The sequence below is a fragment of the Alosa pseudoharengus genome, unplaced genomic scaffold (assembly GCF_046254945.1).
Source record: "Alosa pseudoharengus isolate Yale_2024_CS ecotype anadromous, Long Island Sound unplaced genomic scaffold, YU_APseudo_1.1 YU_APseudo_1.1_scf_1, whole genome shotgun sequence".
Lineage (NCBI taxonomy): Eukaryota > Metazoa > Chordata > Actinopteri > Clupeiformes > Clupeidae > Alosa > Alosa pseudoharengus.
The window spans coordinates 37,731,703-37,752,877 of NW_027468564.1; positions in this window are offsets into that span (position 1 = coordinate 37,731,703).

The following is a 21,175-nucleotide window of genomic DNA, read 5'->3' on the forward strand; positions in this document are numbered from 1 at the left end:
CCGTCTAGGCTGCAGACACTACCACGTCATCGTTCACTTATTTTAACGACACCTGATTTCGACACATAATCTAACTTAAATAAGTGTTGCTGTTATTATCATTAGGCTATATCTTATCACAGTCTGACTATACAAAATTGATAGTCATACATTGTGTAGTTGTTTGTAAGAGACATCGTTGTTAGTTTCGCACTCTACAATATACGGAAAATCAGGACTTACTTAACTCAAGATGCCACCCAACTTCTGGTTCAGGCAATAGTCATCTCACGACTCGACTACTGCAACGCCCTCCTGACAGGTCTCCCAGCCTGCGCAGTGAAACCACTTCAGATGATCCAGAACGCGGCGGCGCGCCTGGTCTACAACCAACCCAAGAGGGCACATGTTACCCCGCTACTCATCCAGCTACATTGGCTACCTATGGCGGCCCGCATCAAATTCAAGGCTCTAACGCTTGCCTACAAAGTAGTCTCCGGCTCTGCTCCCACCTACTTGAATGCCTTCATACAGACATACGCTACCTCCAGACCGCTGCGCTCCTCAGACGAACGACGTCTAGCTCTACCTCCGGTACGCTCAGGCCAATCCAAACTTTTCTCATCTGTTGTTCCTCGCTGGTGGAACACACTGCCAGTTCCTACAAGGGCAGGGACATCCCTCTCCATTTTCAAAAAACTCCTGAAGACCCAGCTCTTTAGAGAACATCTCCTCTCATAGCAACACTTACAACAAGTCTTGCTGATCCTAGCACTCACCAGCCGTCTTAAACTGACACGTAACTGTTAAAAACAGCACTCACTGATGCACTTATTCTTACTGTACTCTAATGTTTTTTAAATTGTCCTAATATTGTTGAGAATTGCTCTAAAACTTAAACTGTTTACCATGTTGTTAGTCGCTTTGGCTAAAAATGCGTCAGCCAAATGTAATGTAATGTAATGTAATGTAGTTGTGACCGATTCTTTGTGAAAAAAGATATGTGCTGTTCTTTCGTAGATGCTAAGTATATTAGCTCATAGCATGCTACATCATGCTAGGATCCGGTTGGGTTTCCGGAACTGACGTGAGCTGGTGGAGGAACGCGGAAGGTTTGAAATCGAATTTGTTTGTTACCGCTGACAGATAACTAATAACAACTGTACAGTGAATGTAAGCTGAACTATGTCGGACGAGTCAGATGGCCAAGTATTGGATAGTGAGCATGTGTTTAGTAATGAAATGTTGTGGGAAGAAGTCAGGAGAAAAAAGGGTAGACCAAGATCAGATAGTGGATCTGAACCTGAGTCTACTGATACGATTAAAAAGAAAAGCAGACCTGAAGGAGTTGGAACTAAGGTAGCAATTAAGTAAAGAAACATGGAAAGTGATTGTTGTATTTGAACAAAAGGGAGGGCCACATTTACACCCAATCCATATCACCAAAGCAATTGAGGAAGAAATAGGGAAAATAAAACATGCACGTTTCATGGGAGATGGGAAGCTAATGATTTTTGCAGCGTCTAAAGAACAAAGGGAGGTCATCTTAAAAAAAAGACACATTGAACAAGGCCAATATAACATCACACGTTCCGGGAGTAAAGTCAGGAATTCAGTGTCTATCGAAGAAATCAAAAATAGTCTGAAAGGAGGAGAGATTGTTGATGCAAAACGATTAACTAAAGGAAAAGAGAAAATAGAAAGCTTGTCAATATTACTGTGGTTTAAAAATGACATGCCGTATAAAGTTCAAATAGGCTTCATGTGCTATCCAGTAAGAGAGTATATTCCACATCCAATGAGGTGCTTTAAATGTCAGAGATTTGAGCATGTAGCTGCTCAGTGCCGAGGCAAACTTAGGTGCGCTAAATGTGGAAATGAGCACGAGTATGGGCAATGTGGAGATGATGTAGAATTGAAATGCTGTAATTGTGGAGGACAACACAGTGCAGCATACGGAGGATGTGTGAAGCAAAAGGAAGCTAAGGAAGTTCAGAAATACAAGGTGGCACATAACGTCTCATATGCTGAGGCAATCAAATGCATTGTGAAAAATAAGAATGAAGAAAATTCAGCTCCTATTTACCTACAAGAAATAAGGAGTGCAGAGAGTAATAGGCCTAGCACAAGCCAAGAGAGTAATGCAATTCCTTTGGGGAAAATAAGCCAACAGAACAAGACTCACAGAGGACACCTAGTAGGCTTACAAACTGCTGTGGATGTAAGACAAGAATCTCAGATGAGACTCTACTGATAAAGAAAAATGAATTTATTGCTTTTATGTGTTCAGTGGTTAATGTCACTATGGTACATGTTAAGAAAAGTGATAAAATCAAATCAGTTGTGGAAGCTGCTAATGATTTTTTGGGGATAATAACAAAGGCAGATGATATTCATGAAATAATTGATTACAAATCATCTCTCTTTCTTCCCCCTTACTGTACCTCACTTGTGAGGTATATCATCACCAGTCATCAACCATCCGTGTGTTGGCCCTCCTCTCACCCATCTCACCTGAAGTCCCATCCTCGACTGCCCTATTACTGCCCCCTATCTGGACTCCTGGCCCGTACAGCCTAGCGACCCACCACCAGCCTATGACAACTCTGCCCGGATTACTGGCCCATCCGCCAACCCACCACATGCCCCTCGAAAACTCCCTTCCCCTGGACAATCCCAACGCTGGACTATTGAACTTTCTGTCACTAAATCAGGAATAACGAATTAACATAACGGATACGTAATCATCCCACCTCTTGTAACTTTCAGCTCAAGTGCTTAACACCATGTTTTATTCTCTACACCCGACTATCATATGCATTTGTCATGTATACAGACCTTACTGTCATGTACTGACCCTAGGCAGATGGGTCAGGCCCTTGAGTCGTGGATCTGCTCGAGGTTTCTTCCTATATATATCTCCAATTCTAGGGAGTTTTTCCTCGCCCCTGTTACCCATGGGCCTCTCTCTTGCTTTTCTTTCTTCCTTTCTTTCCTTCTTTCTCTGATTGCCTACATTCTGTAAAGCGCCATGATACATGTGTTATGTTTTGGCGCTCTATAAGCACAATAAATTGGAATTGAATTGAAATACTAAATCAGAAATATGGAGGGTCCCAAAATGGTTAAAGTAATAATGATGTTTCTCATTCTCCAGTGGAACGCGCAGAGTTTGATAGCGAACGGACAGGAATTTAAAAGGTATGTTCAAGAACTGTCAAACAAGCCAGACATTATATGTATACAAGAAACATGGTTAAAACCTCATTTAGAATTTATATTGAAAGGATATCATAGTATAAGGTTAGACAGGAAAAAAGACAGAGGAGGAGGTTGCATCACATTTGTTAAAGAAGGGATCTCATTTAGACACATTAACACAGTAACTGATCATGAAAATGTAGTTACTGAAATCTTTAATGGTGACAAAGAAAAACTTACTGTCATTAATTATTATAACCCATGTAAAGCAATAACACATGATTTAATGAGAAGTATTAATAAGGGAGGCCAAAGAGAAATATGCTGTGGAGACTTTAATGCCCATAATAGTTTATGGGGAAGTAAATATACAGATTTAAATGGGGAAGTATTAGAAGAAATGATAAATGACAGGATGCTAGTATGCTTGAATAATGGTAATGGTACAAGAATAAATATTTACAAGAATGAGACTTCATGTATTGGCCTCACTTTAATTGATAGGAGAATAGCCAGCAGGTGTGAATGGGAAGTTGATCATAACACAAGTATGGGAAGTGATCATTTTCCAATACTATGTAAAATAGATATTGATTTTAAGATTGATGAAATATATGCTCATCATAGATGGTGTTTTAAGAAAGCAAACTGGGAGAAATTTAATGAATGTTGTATAGATGAATTAAATGAAATACATGATGAAACAGATCAGAGTATTGATGAAATGAACCATAACTTAAGTATATGTATTGTTGTAGCAGCAAGCCAGAGTATTCCTAACAATATGAGCCAAAAGGGAAAAACGAATGTCCCATGGTGGAATGAGGAGTGTTCAGGAGCTATTAAGAACAGAAATAGAGCTTTTAAATTATTGCGCACAACGCTTACAATGGATAATCTTATGGACTATCAAAGAAAAAAGGCTTTGGCTAGGAAAGTTATCAAAGAAGCAAAAAAAGAATCTTGGAGACAATTTTGCTCAACAATTGGAAAAGAAACTAAAATAATAAATAAAATGTGGATGATGGTTAAAAAGATGATAGGTAAATATAAACCCCCACATGTTCCTGTATTACTTGAAGGACAAAATGAAGCAATTTCAGATATGGAGAAAGCTAATATACTTGGATATAAATTTGCAGACATTCACAAAGGTAATCATATGGATGAGTGTTTTAAGAAAAGAAAGGAAGAGATACTAAATGCTAATAAAGATATTCTTAATATCAGAGAGAGAAGTATGGCTATATTAGATATTGAATTTAGCTTATCAGAACTCAAAATGGCTTTAAGTAACACAGGATATGTAATGATTAGAAATCTGCCTGATAAATTCCTGGAAAAAAAACTTGAATTATTCAATAAGATTTGGAATGAGGGGAAATTACCAAAAGTCTGGAAAAGTGCAACCATTCTTCCATTTCCCAAGCCAGGAAAGGATTCAAGCAATCCAGAAAATTACAGACCTATTGCCTTAACATCACATTTAGGAAAACTAATGGAAAAGATGGTAGTGGCACGATTAAATTACTTTCTTGAATATAAATGTCCATTTAAAAAATATCAAACAGGGTTCAGAAAAAGCAAATCCACTACTGATGCTCTAGTAAAGCTCAGCAATGAAATAGAGAAGACACTAATTATGAAAGAAGTCATGGTGGCAGTGTTTTTAGATATTGAAAAAGCATATGACACTATGTGGAGAGAGGGTCTATTAATTAAGTTATATAAAATGGGAATCAGTGGGAGAATGTATAATTAAGTGTGCTTGCAAAGCAGCACACTTATTGTTCTTCTTAAGTTTTCTTATTAAGTGTGCTTGCAAAGCAGCACACTTATTGTTCTTCTTAAGTTTTCTTATTAAGTGTGCTTGCTGAAAGCAGCACACTTATTAAGTGTGCTTGCAAAGCAGCACACTTATTGTTCTTCTTAAGTTTTCTTATTATTAAGTGTGCTTGCTGAAAGCAGCACACTTATTGTTCTTCTTAAGTTTTCTTATTCCTGTAAGCCCAATTTTTCGTCAGCTCCTGCTCCTAGACCTTTTGAGATATCGCCACCGGTCCAACTCTAGAACGTCCGGCCGGAACCGGTGTAGTGTGGAAATTGAAAAGGATGTCACTGACCCTTGTCATTCTTCCGCCATATTGGATTGAATAGAAAGCGAAACTAAAGTTTCACAGGTCACAAATTTGGTCCGAACTTCACGAAACTTGACGTACATGATCCTTGGACCAAGCCTCACAAAAGTTACAGAAAGGATTTTTGATTTTCAGAAGCGTTTGCCCGTCACAGCCAAACGAAATCGGCGGCGTAGCTGCAAAACAGGAAGTTAGGTATTATTTCAGGAACGCTGTCACATATTGAAACCAAACTTTGTACATGAACTCGGGACTCCAATGTGAGGATGAACAAGATCTGAAAAAATAAAGATTAAATAAAATGGTATGCCAATTGACAAACCCTTCCATCTATGCCATGACATTCAAGCCCACTTGAACCTGCTGCACCCTCAATTACATATTGCTGGACTATACACAGATCAATTTTAACCTTGCCACGCATATCAATTCAATATCATGCCATGGGATAGTATGGACTTACAGATATTTAGAGAGAGGAACCATGTGCTATATATACCAGCAGTACTCTGCAGTACACTATTATGGTTTTCCAATCTAATTTGCTTAATTGTCATGATATGAGAGTATTATTCTAAATTTTACAAGTACAAAAGTTGATGGGAGAGTATTATTCTAATTTTTACATGTACAAAAGTATGCAAATTAATATATTTACGGAAGATTATGTAATATTAAGAAGTTTTGTGGTTTTTAAAGACTTGCAATGCATTCTGGGTAGGCAGCGGCCATTTCACACTTTTAATGTTAAAGACACTAGGTGGCACTGTTGTATTACATTTTACAGAGGACCAACGTGAGAAGGCAGTAAGGCACGTTGTTTTATTTCTGGGGTAATGAGTTTGCATTGTGGCTGTTCATGACTGCAATATCAGTAGCCTACGACGGGAATACAGTTTGTGAAGGTGTGCATTGATGAACCAAGTAAGTTAGACGTGAACCTTTTAATTACGTAGCCTACCAGTTGTAGGCTACTTGAATGAAGAGTTTAATGAATGCCAACGAGGGACTGAATGTTAGCATATGTTTACTTTGTTATAGACTGCTAGCTAAGTCTGCTAACGAACTTTTGTCTTTATTTTCCACTATGTATTTGATATCTAATATGATAGTCAGTATAGCGGTGAACATTGACATCACGGTTATGATTTATTTAGTAGCCGTTTCTATGCATGTTAATTAGTTAACTATCTCCTGAGTGGACATTGCTTTTTGTGGCATTTCACCAAAGAGGGTTAAAGCGGAGCTAGTAATCAAGGATATTGATTTCACGTCGTGGTGTTTTGAAATGAGCCTGGACAATCCAGACCCTGATAATCTATTTTGAAATGCGTCTACAGGAGCTTCCAATCAAAGATTCTAGAACAGAGCTCTAGAATCTTGCGAGGGAACAATTTTGCATGGTAGGCATAACTAAGGGATGCAGTAGCCTAACACCACCAACAACAACCAAAACTAGCCTACTCATTGTCAACATGTACATTAAATGTAACATTTCATTGTGAGTCAAATTAAAATGTTCTCCTCTTTGCAAACGTAGGCATAGACATATGGTGACAGATTAATTTAATAATGTTGCTGCGTGAATCATCACGGTAAGCGCGAATGAGGTGGCCACTTCTTAATGGGACCCACTGTATGGAAGTAGGCGAGATGTTTCAAATAAGATAAGATTAATCAGAATTCTAGGATATGCCTGCTTGACAACGGCAGAGATAGAACTGGCCTTTGGCCATAGCAACCATCCATTTAGAACGACTGGCCTTCATAGGAACCAAAGATCTTAGCTGTGATTCATGTAGCCTACTGTAAGTATGCATGCAATGTGATGCAAAGTATAGAAAGGTGATGAAATATACAGAGACCGGTCAATAACTATAGTGTAATGTAGACAGTAGTATAGAGTTGATTTAGAGTAATATGAATTAAATATGTGCAGTAAGTAGCAGTTACCTCATACAATAAGTAGAATAATGTATGTAGATGTAGCAGTAACATTATAATAGTAGAAATAATAATAATATATATGCAGTGTATTAACAGAATATAATAAAACAGAATAAATATGGATATTCAATATGACAAATATATAACAGATATGTACATAACATACAGCTATGTGCAGTGTGGTAACAGTGTCATTGTAGTGCAGAAACAACATTATAAGAGTAGTAAGAATAAGTCTATGTGCAGGATGAATAGTATGAAGATCAGTAGAATAACTATGTATACATGTAATTACAGTAGGCCTATGTACATTTGTAAATAAATAGAAAACTATGGGTGAGAGGGATAAATTAATTTTATTTAATCGTAAAAGTAAATTGCATTAAATTAAATTGCAATAATGCTATAATGGCTATAATGTCACGCAAAAAGTATACAACCAAAGCTGAGCTTGATCAACTAGAACGTCTAAAGAATCCAGAACTTGAGTGTAGTTTTTTGCTGGGTCCCAGGCCATGTTGGTCTGAGGGGAAATGAGAAAGCGGACAGTGCTGCTAAGCAAGCCCTCAATGAAGAAGTCACAGAATGTCAAATCCCTGCCCCAGACCTTAAACCTATACTGAACTCTTACATCACAGATAAGTGGCAATCTGAATGGGATTAATGTACCAACAACAAGCAAGGAATGTGAATTTTGGCACGTTTTCATGATCCACTGGGTCGTTATGGGCCACACAAAATACGGTGTTGCTAAAATTACTCCTATTGTGACTATTAGAGACATGCGTTCATGAGTATCCAGCTACATTTAATGAGTTAAGTAAAATACATTCACACACACAAAAAAACCCCATCACTAATATTGTGGACATTCCTTTATTCTGAGATACATCAATACATCAATCAATACATCAAAATACAAACAATCCTAAACAGACATAAGGTCTTTATAGAGCAAATCCATATAGATTATTTGTCAAATAAACCAGTAAAACAGAATTAGGGGATGGAATATATAACATTCACAATCATAGCTCATACTTTTAAAATAAATCAGTGAAAAAGTATCCTGACAAACAAGCAGCATTTGAATGCCTTAGTCATATTTCATCATTTCAATTCTTCTAGGTTACCTGATAGCCCAGTTTGAGAGGTGCAAGATGCGTGACATTATTCATTTTTTCGGCCAATCACTGCTGTTGTTTTATTTTATTGATTTGATTTTAGTCATAGAAGCTAAATTCGAAGGCAGGCCACAGGTAAAATCCAACGAACCGCATTCACCCTGCAAGGCAATAGTTGAATAAAGCTTTTGAGGTATTGCCACTGCTCCAACACTGAAAGACACTGTTAGAATGCTTGGATCAAGCCAGGTTCAGCATAGCGTATGCCACTGTCTGCTCACGTTGGTGACCGGACCAGGGCAAGCACACTTTCGCAGTTCCCGCCGGAAATGCAGTCTAGTTATATACTAGACTTTCAGTCACAACGTACAATAAGAGTCAAAGTTGGTAGTGGAATAAGTAAAGAGCATACAGTGGAAAGTGGAATTCCTCAAGGGAGTGTTATTAGTCCCATACTATTCAATATTATGTTAAATGATATATTTGAAAAATTGGGGGAAAGAAATGAAGGGCTGTTGTATGCAGATGATGCGGTCATATAGGGGACGCAACATAGCATACATAACCACAGCTATTCAAAAGGACATACAAGTGTTAGAACAATGGGGTATTGATTGGGGATTTAAATTCTCCATTCCTAAAACAAAGGTCGTGTTCTTTACCAGAAAGAAGATTCCAGAAAGATATAAAATTATGCTGTACAAACAATCAATAGAAAGAGAGAAGAAATTTAAATATTTGGGGATGTGGTTAGATGAAAGACTTACATGGAAGTATCAAATAGAACATGTTGAAACAAAATGTAAAAAGGTTCTAAATCTAATGAGGATGATCACTGGACAGTGTTGGGGTGCAGATAAGTCTTTGATGTACATTTAATTAGATCTAATATAGACTATGGATGTGTTGTTTATAGTTCAGCATGCAAGACTTCTCTAAGGAAACTTGAGAGAATTCAATTCAAAGCGAATTGCATTAGGAGCTATTAAAACAACCCCCACAAGTGCATTATTAATAGAATCAGAGGAGTCTCCATTCAGTTTAAGGTATACTAAGCTGTCCCTAACATACTGGGTTAGGCTGATGGGAAGTGTTAATAATCCAGCAATATCAGTTCTTAGAGATTGCTGGGAGTACCAAAAAGAAGCAAAAGGGTTTTTGTTGGAACATCAACAGTATAGCAGAACAATATGGAATTAAAGAGCTAAAATTTAGTCCTTCACTGGTTCTAAGTGTGGTTCCCCCATGGTTTCTCCCATCACCAGAGGTTAACAGTGAATTACTGAAAGGTAAAAAAGAGTATCCAAATGACCAAAGTTTTGCAACATACTGCCAAGGATATTTAAAAACATCCTTCTATGGACATGTTCAAATATATACTGATGGATCAAAATATCCACAAAATGGGCATTGTGGTATTGGGATGTATATCCCAGAATTTAATAAAAGAGAGGGATATAGATTAAATAACTGTTTGTCTGTATATTCTATTGAAATGACTGGGTTAATAACAGCCCTTAGGTGGATCGAAGAGGTTAAGCCATTGAGAAGTGTAATCTGTACAGATTCCATGGCAGCTTTACATAGCCTAGATACAGGTCACTCATCAAGGGATGACTTGATTATTGAAATTAAATATTTACTATTGCAGCTCAGAAGTCTTGGAATAAGTGTTCAATTTTGTTGGGTTCCAGCTCATATAGGCATCAAAGGAAATGAAGAGGCGGATAAGATTGCAAAAAAGATGTTGGAAAACAAATATATAGGAATTAATGTTCCAATGGGAAAGGGTGAAGCAAAATCCATAATTAAATCTGAAATTATACAAAAATGGCAAAGAGAATGGGAGACAGAATTTAAGGCTGGACACTACCATCAAATTCAGAAGAATGTGACAGGGAAAAGGGTTACATCACTGAGTTTAAACAGAAGGGAAGAAGTGGTCTATACCAGACTTAGATTAGGACATACAGGTTTGAATTCTACTTTACAGATAATAGGAAAGGGAAATGGTTTATGTATGGAGTGCCAAGACAATGAAGATGTGGAGCATGTACTGTTTACTTGTAAGAAGTATAATGATAATAGAGTGGTCTGGCAGGACATGGAAGGGGAGAACTCAATTCATGACATACTTGAGGAAAAGGGCATGACAAGGGAGAGACTTAAAGCTTTATTTATTTATCTTAAAGGAACACGCCACCCAATGTCAGTAGTAATATATGTTCTTACCTTAACTTTCACGAGTTGAGTCATACCTCTTCCGCGCTTAGAGTAGATGATATATTGTCACAAGCTGGCAGAATAGGCAACAGGCCGATGTGCGTTTTATTTGGAGACTGTTTTGCGAGACAGAGACTAAAGTTGCTGCTGATATTCTGGGGATAGGCTACAACATAGCCAATGTACGACTTTAGCCTTTTAATATATTTGCTGCATTAGATCAGTCTTTCTAGAACAGGCAAGGGCTTTCTAGCCTCACGTCAGCAGCGCTGCATCATCCATCAGGCTGATGGATGATACGTTTTGATATGGTTGAAATAATAGCCCATCAGCGCATCTCTAGTGTGTGTGCCTCTCTCTCGCTCAGAGGGGAGGGAGAGGCTGAGGGTCGATCCAGCATGGATTCTAAACTCTGTGGTGGATAGGATCTACAATTAGGTGTTAACAATACTACTACGCTAGGTCGAAGTACTCCCAAGTGCTATTGCGCCACACATTGTAGTTCTCCGGTTTATTCGCTTGGAAAATCGCCACGTTTCATGTTGCGTGGCCGTAGCATTTCTATCAACTACTCGTGCAACTGTATTTAAGTTGGGAAAACGTGGATGTTTTTTATTACTTCTAGGCTTAGTAACCGTCAAAGCCCGCTAGCATAGCAACATGCTAACACAGTCCAGCCGCGCACCAGAGCGTTTGAGTGCACGTACAGACACGGGAGAGGTATGACTCAACTCGTGAAAGTTAAGGTAAGAACATATATTACTACTGACATTGGGTGGCGTGTTCCTTTAATAATACTGGTATAATGAGAAGAGTATAACTATTCTCATTTTTTGTTTTTGTTTTGTTTTGTTTTGTTTACTTTGAAGTAACATAAGCCTAGACTTTATGACGTTCATGGTATTACACACTCCTGTACAGTTGGTGGCGGTATACTTCAAAAAAGTAATCTGCCAAGAAACAGAAGAAAAAGATCATGCTAGCATTAGCCAGTAGATAGGTAAAGTAAAAGGGCTCTGCTATATTGAAGTGACGTTAGCCATAGTCACCATCATTTACAGTCCTACTTGTTTCAAATGGTTTAACGTAACCAGTGATTGCCGCCATCATCGTTGCAACTTCATTTGAATACACTTTGTCACTGGAGAAGGCGATGTTAAGTTTCATTAACGTTAAAGGAACACGGCACCCAAAATCAGTAGTAATATATGTTCTTACCTTAACTTTCACGAGTTGAGTCATACCTCTCCCGCGCCGGTAGGTGCACTCAAACGCTCTGTCGCGCGGCGCGAATGTGTTAGCATGTTGCTATGCTAGCGGGCTCTGCCGTGGCCGTAGAGAGAGGAACATACCAGTAATCAAACACCTCCACATTTTGCCTACTTAAATACAGTTGCACGAGTAGTTGATAAAAATGTGTACGTCACACAACATGAAACGTGGCGATTTTCCAAGCGAATAAACAGGAGAACTACAATGTGTGGCGCAATAGCACTTGGGAGTACTTCGACCTAGCGTGGTAATATTAACACCTAATTGTAGATCCTATCCACCACAGAGTTTAGAATCCATGCTGGATCGACCCTCAGCCTCTCCCTCCCCTCTGAGCGAGAGAGAGGCACACACACTAGAGATGCGCTGATGGGCTATTATTTCAACCATAACTGCATAGCAAAACTTATCATCCATCAGCCATCCATCAGCACCAAAGTTTGTTGACCAATTTTCAAAACTCCACCCGCGGCCTGCCCACCATCCGTTGGTTGTTTTAATGTAGCCTAGGCTATATGGGTGATGCAGCGCTGCTGACGTGAGGCTAGAAAGCCCTTGCCTGTTCTAGAAAGACTGATCTAATGCAGCAAATATATTAAAAGGCTAAAGTCGTACATTGGCCATGTTGTAGCCTATCCCCAGAATATCAGCAGCAAACTCAGTCTCTGTCGCGCAAAACAGTCTCCAAATAAAACGCACATCGGCCTGTTGCCTATTCTGCCAGCTTGTGACAATATATCGTCCAAAATGCTTGATTGCATTGCATTCTCCACATTTTTAGCTAAATTTTCATGTACCACATCAGCATTTTTGTTCAGTGAATCTTTTGTATTATTTATTTGGAGACTGTTTTGCGCGACAGAGACTGAGTTTGCTGCTGATATTCTGGGGATAGGCTACAACATGGCCAATGTACGACTTTAGCCTTTTAATATATTTGCTGCATTAGATCAGTCTTTCTAGAACAGGCAAGGGATTTCTAGCCTCACGTCAGCAGCGCTGCATCACCCATATAGCCTACATTAAAACAACCAACGGATGGTGGGCGGGCCGCGGGTGCGGTTTTGAAAATTGGTCAAAAAACTTTGGTGCTGATGGATGGCTGATGGATGATAAGTTTAACTATGCAGTTATGGTTGAAATAATAGCCCATCAGCGCATCTCTAGTGTGTGTGCCTCTCTCTCGCTCAGAGGGGAGGGAGAGGCTGAGGGTCGATCCAGCATGGATTCTAAACTCTGTGGTGGATAGGATCTACAATTAGGTGTTAATAATATTACCACGCTAGGTCGAAGTACTCCCAAGTGCTATTGCGCCACACATTGTAGTTCTCCTGTTTATTCGCTTGGAAAATCGCCACGTTTCATGTTGTGTGACGTACACATTTTTATCAACTACTCGTGCAACTGTATTTAAGTAGGCAAAACGTGGACGTGTTTGATTACTGGTATGTTCCTCTCTCTACGGCCACGGCAGAGCCCGCTAGCATAGCAACATGCTAACACATTCGCGCCGCGCGACAGAGCGTTTGAGTGCACCTACCGGCGCGGGAGAGGTATGACTCAACTCGTGAAAGTTAAGGTAAGAACATATATTACTACTGATTTTGCGTGGCGTGTTCCTTTAACTCTTGCTTAGTTTTGCGAATGGCAATAAACGCCACCTAGCCTGCTAGGTAGGTCGACAACCTCGGTATGCCTATTTATGAATCAGCCCGACAAATAACGTTACTTGTGTTTTAGTGAACACATTATTGGACCATAGCTTAACGTGAGGAGGGATTCAAAGTTACAAATGGCCAATTTGCTTAGTATGCTTAGAACAGCGGTATCTGAAAATGCGTTACCTGCGATTGCACTGCTGGAGAAGCATTTTGCATTGGTATGATCAGGTCTTGCCAGTGATGTGTAAATCCTCCCGTAGACGTACATCATTTCAAAATAATATGTCTAAATTTAAAACTGTGACAACTCATTGATAGGCTCTCTCAATATGTCTGTAATCGTATGCCTCTATCACAGGCTTGCTAGTCTTTCACCAGAGAGGGTGCTCCATTATAAGGGACCGTTCGTTATTTATAAACGGAGTCACCGGAGGGATTTTGAGTGCTTCAATCAAAAGTTGCATGACCCTCCCCTGCCTGCAAGAAAATTTACAACGACCCTCCAGCAGTCTTTTCAAAAAAGACATGACCCGGCCATTTGTCGATACTTTCCGCCCACGCTATAGAGCGCTATGAAAGCACATCGGCTTAAGCAATCGTTTTAAACTCACCCTCTGCTTTCTGATCTTACACATCACACTTCACCAAGATGGTGGCCATTTCAGTAGATTTACTCACTAACATTGTTGTGGAAACACAATAAGCATGGAAACTAAATGCACACTTCCTGCAACTGCATTAGCCTACTTGAAATAATTTACTCTTCTAGTAAGTATTCACATGAAATAAAACAATAAAACATTGAGACCATTCAACAAAACACACTGGGTAATAACAAATTCAACTAATGAACTTGTTGCTATGGACTCGTCTCTAGGCTTCCTCAGTCATTGTAAAGCTGCCAAAGCTGAACATTATCCAAAACTCAATTTCTCAGACGAGCGTCAATTTGCGAGCTTGCTACACTCCTTCCTTCTCAAATGACTTGAAAAGGCCGTTTGCACAATTTCACAAATAATCACAGGGACCGAAAAATACCTAACATGCCAACTTTTTCCGGGTTTAGGCCTATCATTTTAACTTTTCCCCGCTGTCTTGCCGTTTTAATATTTTCCCGTAGAATATCCCATATTACTGTAATACTCTCATAACATTAGTCCTGCATTCTGGCCTGTCTCTGTGTTGTCCTGTTGTTACCCCTTGCCCTTCCAGAGAAACAGATGTATTCAAATCATCGTTTTGCTTGCTTGAATGCGAACTCAGAGTGATGTTAACCTACAGTAGGCCTATTTAAGTTAACGACGTGGTTGTCGTGAGGGCACGATTCATTGGCGCTTGCAGTGTTCGGCCATAGGCTATGTCTACGTGCGCACCTGCCAGACTAAGGGTGCATTCAGAGCACCTCGGAATGACAAGGACCGCCCCCATGGCTACTTTGTTTTTCCGACAGCAAGTGTTCAAGTGCTTTGCCATCCAATGTGTGACAAACACGGATGCCACAACAAAGGGTAAAACATACACTCACTAATCCTAAACAAACAACTGTATTTGCTTAAAATATAGTGTAAGATGCTCGTGAAAGAAAGATATGCAGCTTTTCAAGTGATAAAAAGGGCAAATTCCCAATTAAAACTGTTGGACATGAAAGGCCACATGGACTACAAACGAACTACAACGTGATGACAAAAGTGATGACGAGCCCCTAACTGGGCAACTCTGTTAGCAAAATCTAGCCCCAGTTTCCGATCTCTGACTCACACATTAAGTGACGTGAATGACGCGGAATGATGATGTTTTCACTCGGAGAAAGGTTTTTCCGAAGCCCATGAACGCTAGGTAAGAGCCAAAGAAATCCCCCTGTATATTCACTCCAAGTTGGCCTACCATAACTTACCAACTCTAGCCTACACTGTAGACCATAAACTGGCTATTTATATGACCAATGTATTTGTAGGCCTATTCTGTATTCTGTATTCTGCTTTATGAAGCAGAATTACGCACTGCTACTTGGAACGTAACACATTTTTGTTGGCAGGAGAGAGAATGACAGCGATTAACAAATTGCACTTGTTGCTGGTTACCAATAAATAGGGCCTACTATATATTTTTTTGCAAACAACAAAAACAGAAAGGATGGAGACAGCAAAGCTAGAGATGGGCAGGAAAAGGTCAATTGGTAGAAATGCTTGTCAAAACGTTAGGAGCTGGATGTGTGGATGAATGAAGCACAAGTATGCTTTATAAGCATGCACACTGTTTAAAGTTAGGCTAGGCTACACGGTAAAATACAAGTAAACCAAAGTCAGCTTTTTTAGGGCTGGATAAAGTTGACCAAATGGATATAGGCTGTTAGGCGTGAATAAAGTAGGCTACTTTGTTGCTCCAACCCTTCCAACGTTAATGGGGACGGATGTTGACATTTTCCGTATTTTGCGTGAGAAACCCGGGAAATCTCCCTTATTTTCATTGTTCAATGTTGACAGAGCTATGGAACGAAAGAGAACGTTATATGGCGACAGAAATCAACAATCAAACAAGCCACTTTGATTTTTTGCTGTTTTCATTAATACAAAAGATGGGTGACCCCCCCTCCTTGACAAAAAAAAGTTAGGTGACCCTCCCCTCATCAAAGAATAAAAAGACATGACCCTCCCCCATTTTCCTCCGGTGACCCCGTTTATAAATAACGAACGGTCCCTAAATCAAAAATGTAGCCTAATACTGCAGCCTTCATGTCAGCTGTAAAAATATGAGAACATGGACCTACTACATCAGGATACTCTGTAAACATTTCACACATAATCAGGAAGCTAATTTGCTGTTCAGTGTGTGATGTGTTTAAAGTGGTACTACGTTTAAAGAAAAAAAAATATTCTTTGTTTCAAGTGCATAAGAACCACATTATGATGCACTATGAATACCACATTATGATGATGATGGTTATGGTTACCCTTAACAAATACAAAACAATATAATACTTAAAACGGGGATCAATCAATAGCCTAATGAAATAAACAATGAAAATGAGGGGGGAAAGCAATAATAAATAATAATGCCCATTCAATCAATAATATAATAACAAAAACATGGTAAGACTACATTAAAGAGAATATCAATAATAAACAATGTCAAATTAATCAACAGCCTATAATGAAAATAAAACAGTACTACTGCATACAAACCATAATGTATAAGAAGTGCTTAAAAAAACAAAAACTATCACAAGAACGAAGAGCACTGGGCAACTCATTCCACCAACATGGAACCACTGATGAAAAGAGTCTTGAATTTGACCTAGCGTTTAAGACTGGTCGACACAACAGAGGCTCAGAAGACCGCAGTGGGAGGTTGGGGATGTATATATTGATCATTGAATTAAAATAACAAGGAGCAGATCCAGTCAGTGTCCTATAGACCAAAGTGAGAGATTTAAATTTAATTCTGGCTACTGTAGGGAGCCAATGGAGAGTAACTAGGAGAGGAGTTATGATGTGTCCTCTTTGGCTGATTGAAGACCAGTCATGTTACAGCATTCTGAATGATACTGTATCACACACAAAATAAATTAAAAAAAAACATTCAATATTGATTTAGTATCAACCAATAATTATTCTGATATTAATATTCTTGTAACGTCTACATCTTTGTGTAGGCTACAGTTAAATACTAAGTATAAGTATAAGTATATGTACTTTTTTGATCCCGTGAGGGAAATTTGGTCTCTGCATTTAACCCAATCGGTGAATTAGTGAAACACAAACAGCACACAGTGAACACACAGTGAGGTGAAGCACACACTAATCCCGGCGCAGTGAGCTGCCTGCTTCAACGGCGGCGCTCGGGGAGCAGTGAGGGGTTAGGTGCCTTGCTCAAGGGCACTTCAGCCGCGGCCCACTGGTCGGGGCTCGAACGGGCAACCCTCCAGTTACAAGTCCAGAGTGCTAACCAGTGGGCCACGGCTGCCCCCAAACTAAGCAATGGCCTCTGACTTAAATACCAAGGCAGTTAAATGACCGTGGTATGGTATAGTCTACGTGATACACAGGACTACACAGTAAACCCATTTAAAAAGCATCATCATCTCAGTATACACATTTAAAATAGGCAAGGATACGTATTTCATAACATTTGGGGTTGCTCACAGTATACCCACCACTACAACTAACTAACTAGACTACACCACTGGTTAAATGGCGCTTTGCAATTTACAAGTGTGAGTTCAGGGGCATACAGAAAGTTGAAGTTTGGGTGACATCAATAAAGAAAATAGAAACAAAGGGATGTGTACAGCCTCAAGTATGAATGATGTCACATTAACAGAAAGTTCAGAGCAGCGGCAGACCTTTCTTGGTGCCACGCAAGTTATTGAAAGTCATGTGTTTTCAGAACGTAGTGGTGCTGTGCCATGTCCCATGTATAAGGGGCTTCAGGTTGATCCAGTGACGGTGGGTGATGGATGTCAGGGGACTTGGAGAAAGGGGGAGGACATGCCACCTCAGACCACCCCAGCCAAACCACTTCACGTAGGCATTCCCTTGCTTGCAGACTAATGTAGACCATGGAGACCACCTTGCCGCCACCTCCAGTACATTCAGCCATCACCCATATCTTACCTGCAAAAAGGAAAGTTACAATAAAGTTAGTCAGACAATTTTACAACATTACAAAGCATCTAATCAGGCACTCAACACCACTAGTAATACCAATTAATTAAATATATCTGTGCAATAAACTTCACAGCCTACCTAATGTTAACTACACATTTAAATATGCGGTGTGAATGTTATTAACTTGCGTCAGCTTGAAAAATAACGTTATCAGTATGACTGATCATGGACGTTAGATGACAAACTGAGGTCTTTCTCAAATGTTCACCGATATCCCTGGGAAGTGACTGGTTCGTGGCGTAGTGTTTAATGCAGGCGTTTCATTTATCGATCCTTCACTTATGCGGTCTACAACTACCAACCTACCGATCTATTTTTTACAGTCTATGCTACCGACCTACCATCACAGAAGTAGCTCTAACAGAGGTGTCTGTCGTTAACGTTAGAAAAAATGCAACGCTGGCAAACTGGCTAGTAGTTACATTAACATGAGGTTGATGAGGTCCATGCTTCACATTACGTTAACGTTAACTTGCGTTGCTTTATCACATCATACCGTTGCTTTATCACATCCATAGATATATATCTATGTATCACATCATACTGTATTGACTGTCTAGTGTTATTAATCCCCATGTACAGTCAATGGTTACTCCATGTTGAGATGGCATACATTGAGATATTTGAAAACAGCAACAACTAATAAAACCAAGTATATCATGCATCGACTGTTAAGGGAGCTGTGTCCTAATCTTCACTTCAACGACTAACTTAGCCTCCCGTTAACGGTAACGTTAATGTAGCTGCTAACGTTAGCATGTAATTCGCTGTCCGTATTTCTGTTGTTAGCTCATTAATATTCACCATACTAAATTGCCACAGTCTATAATCAACATAATAAGCTCTCTTAGACGTATTTAAGAACACCAACAGACAAAAAAAAACTTTTCAGTTGATACGCAACACTTAGCAGGCAAGAACAAACCGATTGTTGTTTGTACTGTTTAGCTAACTCACAGCCGCAAAATTCATCCACCCAGCTAGTTCTAGCCTTCGGCGCCGAGTCGACCTGCGTTGTGGAAAGGAGAAGGGGGCGGGTTTCACTTGACAAGGGGCGTGTTTAACTCGCTGAGTGGGCGTGCCTGACCGCGACTCCTCTTCACTGTGCATGCTTCAACGTTTGCTGCGCAGCCGCACTTCAAATTGGCTCCAAATTTTCCAAGATGGCGTCGCCTCGGCGGCTTCAATTCCATAGAACACTGCAGAATGCAGCCACACTGTCCAGTTCTATATATACAGTCTATGGGCCCTACAGTAGCCATAAGCGTCAGGAAGGATGGATGTAGAAAGAGGCCAGGATGGATGAAACGGCCAGGTAGAATGCTGCTAAATGTGCCAAGCTTCCAGATTACAGACAAAAGTGGCAACTGGTAAAGAGAGATAGCCTATAGGCAATGATTAGCCTATTGACAATGTAATTATTGGGCTAATATTGTACGTTCGTAGCATTGTCAAGCTATTCGCAAGCAATATATTAAATTACTTAAAAAATTAGCCTTTTGTATCCGATTCATAGACTTTGCAGTATGCAAATATTGATAAGGGACCGTTCGTTATTTATAAACGGGGTCACCGAAGGAAAATAGGGGAGGGTCATGTCTTTTTATTCTTTGTTGAGAGGAGGGTCACCTAACTTTTTTTTGTCTAGGAGGGAGGGTCACCCATCTTTTGTATTAATGAAAACAGCAAAAAAATCAAAGTGGCTTGTTTGATTGTTGATTTCTGTCGCCATATAACGTTCTCTTTCGTTCCATAGCTCTGTCAACATTGAACAATGAAAATGAGGGAGATTTCCCGGGTTTCTCACGCAAAATGTCAACATTCGTCCCCATTAACGTTGGAAGGGTTGGAGCAACAAAGTAGCCTACTTTATTCACGCCTAACAGCCTATATCAATTTGGTCAACTTTATCCAGCCCTAAAAAAGCTACATTTAACTTTGGTTTACTTGTAGTTTACCGTGTAGCCTAACTTTAAACAGTGTGCATGCTTAACACAAAGCATACTTGTGCTTCATTCATCCACACATCCAGCTCCTAACGTTTTGACAAGCATTTCTACCAATTGACCTTGTTCCTGCCCATCTCTAGCTTTGCTGTCTCCATCCTTTCTGTTTTTGTTGTTTGCAAATGTAGCCTGTGGAACTCGTTCAGGGGAGTTAGTCCGTTTTCTTATTGTTTTGTTTCCCCCTTTTAACACTCGTACGCTCCGGTTACGTCACTGATTGGGGCTGACATGGGCGTCAATTAGGAACGGGCATATGTATATGCATATGTCACCTGGGGTCCTTAGCCAGGTAGCTGATTCCCTGCTGCTGGCTCAGTGTTGGGGTGTAGCAGTGTTTGAGTCGTGGTGACCAGTTTAAAGGTACGTTTGAAACAAAAGTAGGCTCTTATATGTGCTGTATTTGTGACTTTACTAAGTGGGTCTCTGTTTGGTTAGTGTTGGAGGGAGCCGACACTGAGGAAGTTACCGTGAGCCGTTTTCCCTAGCGGTGTTCTGGTCTGCCCAAGCGAGTTATGGTGGATTGATTTAGGACTCATTTTGTGTATAACAGCCATCACCAAATGGCGGACCGCGGTCCGAGTCCGGACCGTGACGTGATCCTATCCGGACCCAGATCATAATAATAGCCTAATTTAGATTTTCACGTAAGATTTCAAAGCTGCGCTAAATGTTTCGTTGGTTAGGATAACAGCATTTACTTCAGGAGCTTCAGGAACCATCATTTCGCTTGCTGCTACTCAGCCAGTGAAATCTGTGAATTCTGATAAAGTCGAGTCAGTGAGTAAAGTAGCCTACTATGGAGAAGAGACTGATAGCCTGAAACGAGCGAGGAGAGGAGACGGGACGAGAAACAATCAGATGGATATCTAAGTTAAAGATAAGTAAGTTATTTTCAAATCATCGATTGCTCAAAGAGGAGAAAGCTAGACAGCGAGAACATAGCTTTATATAACGATA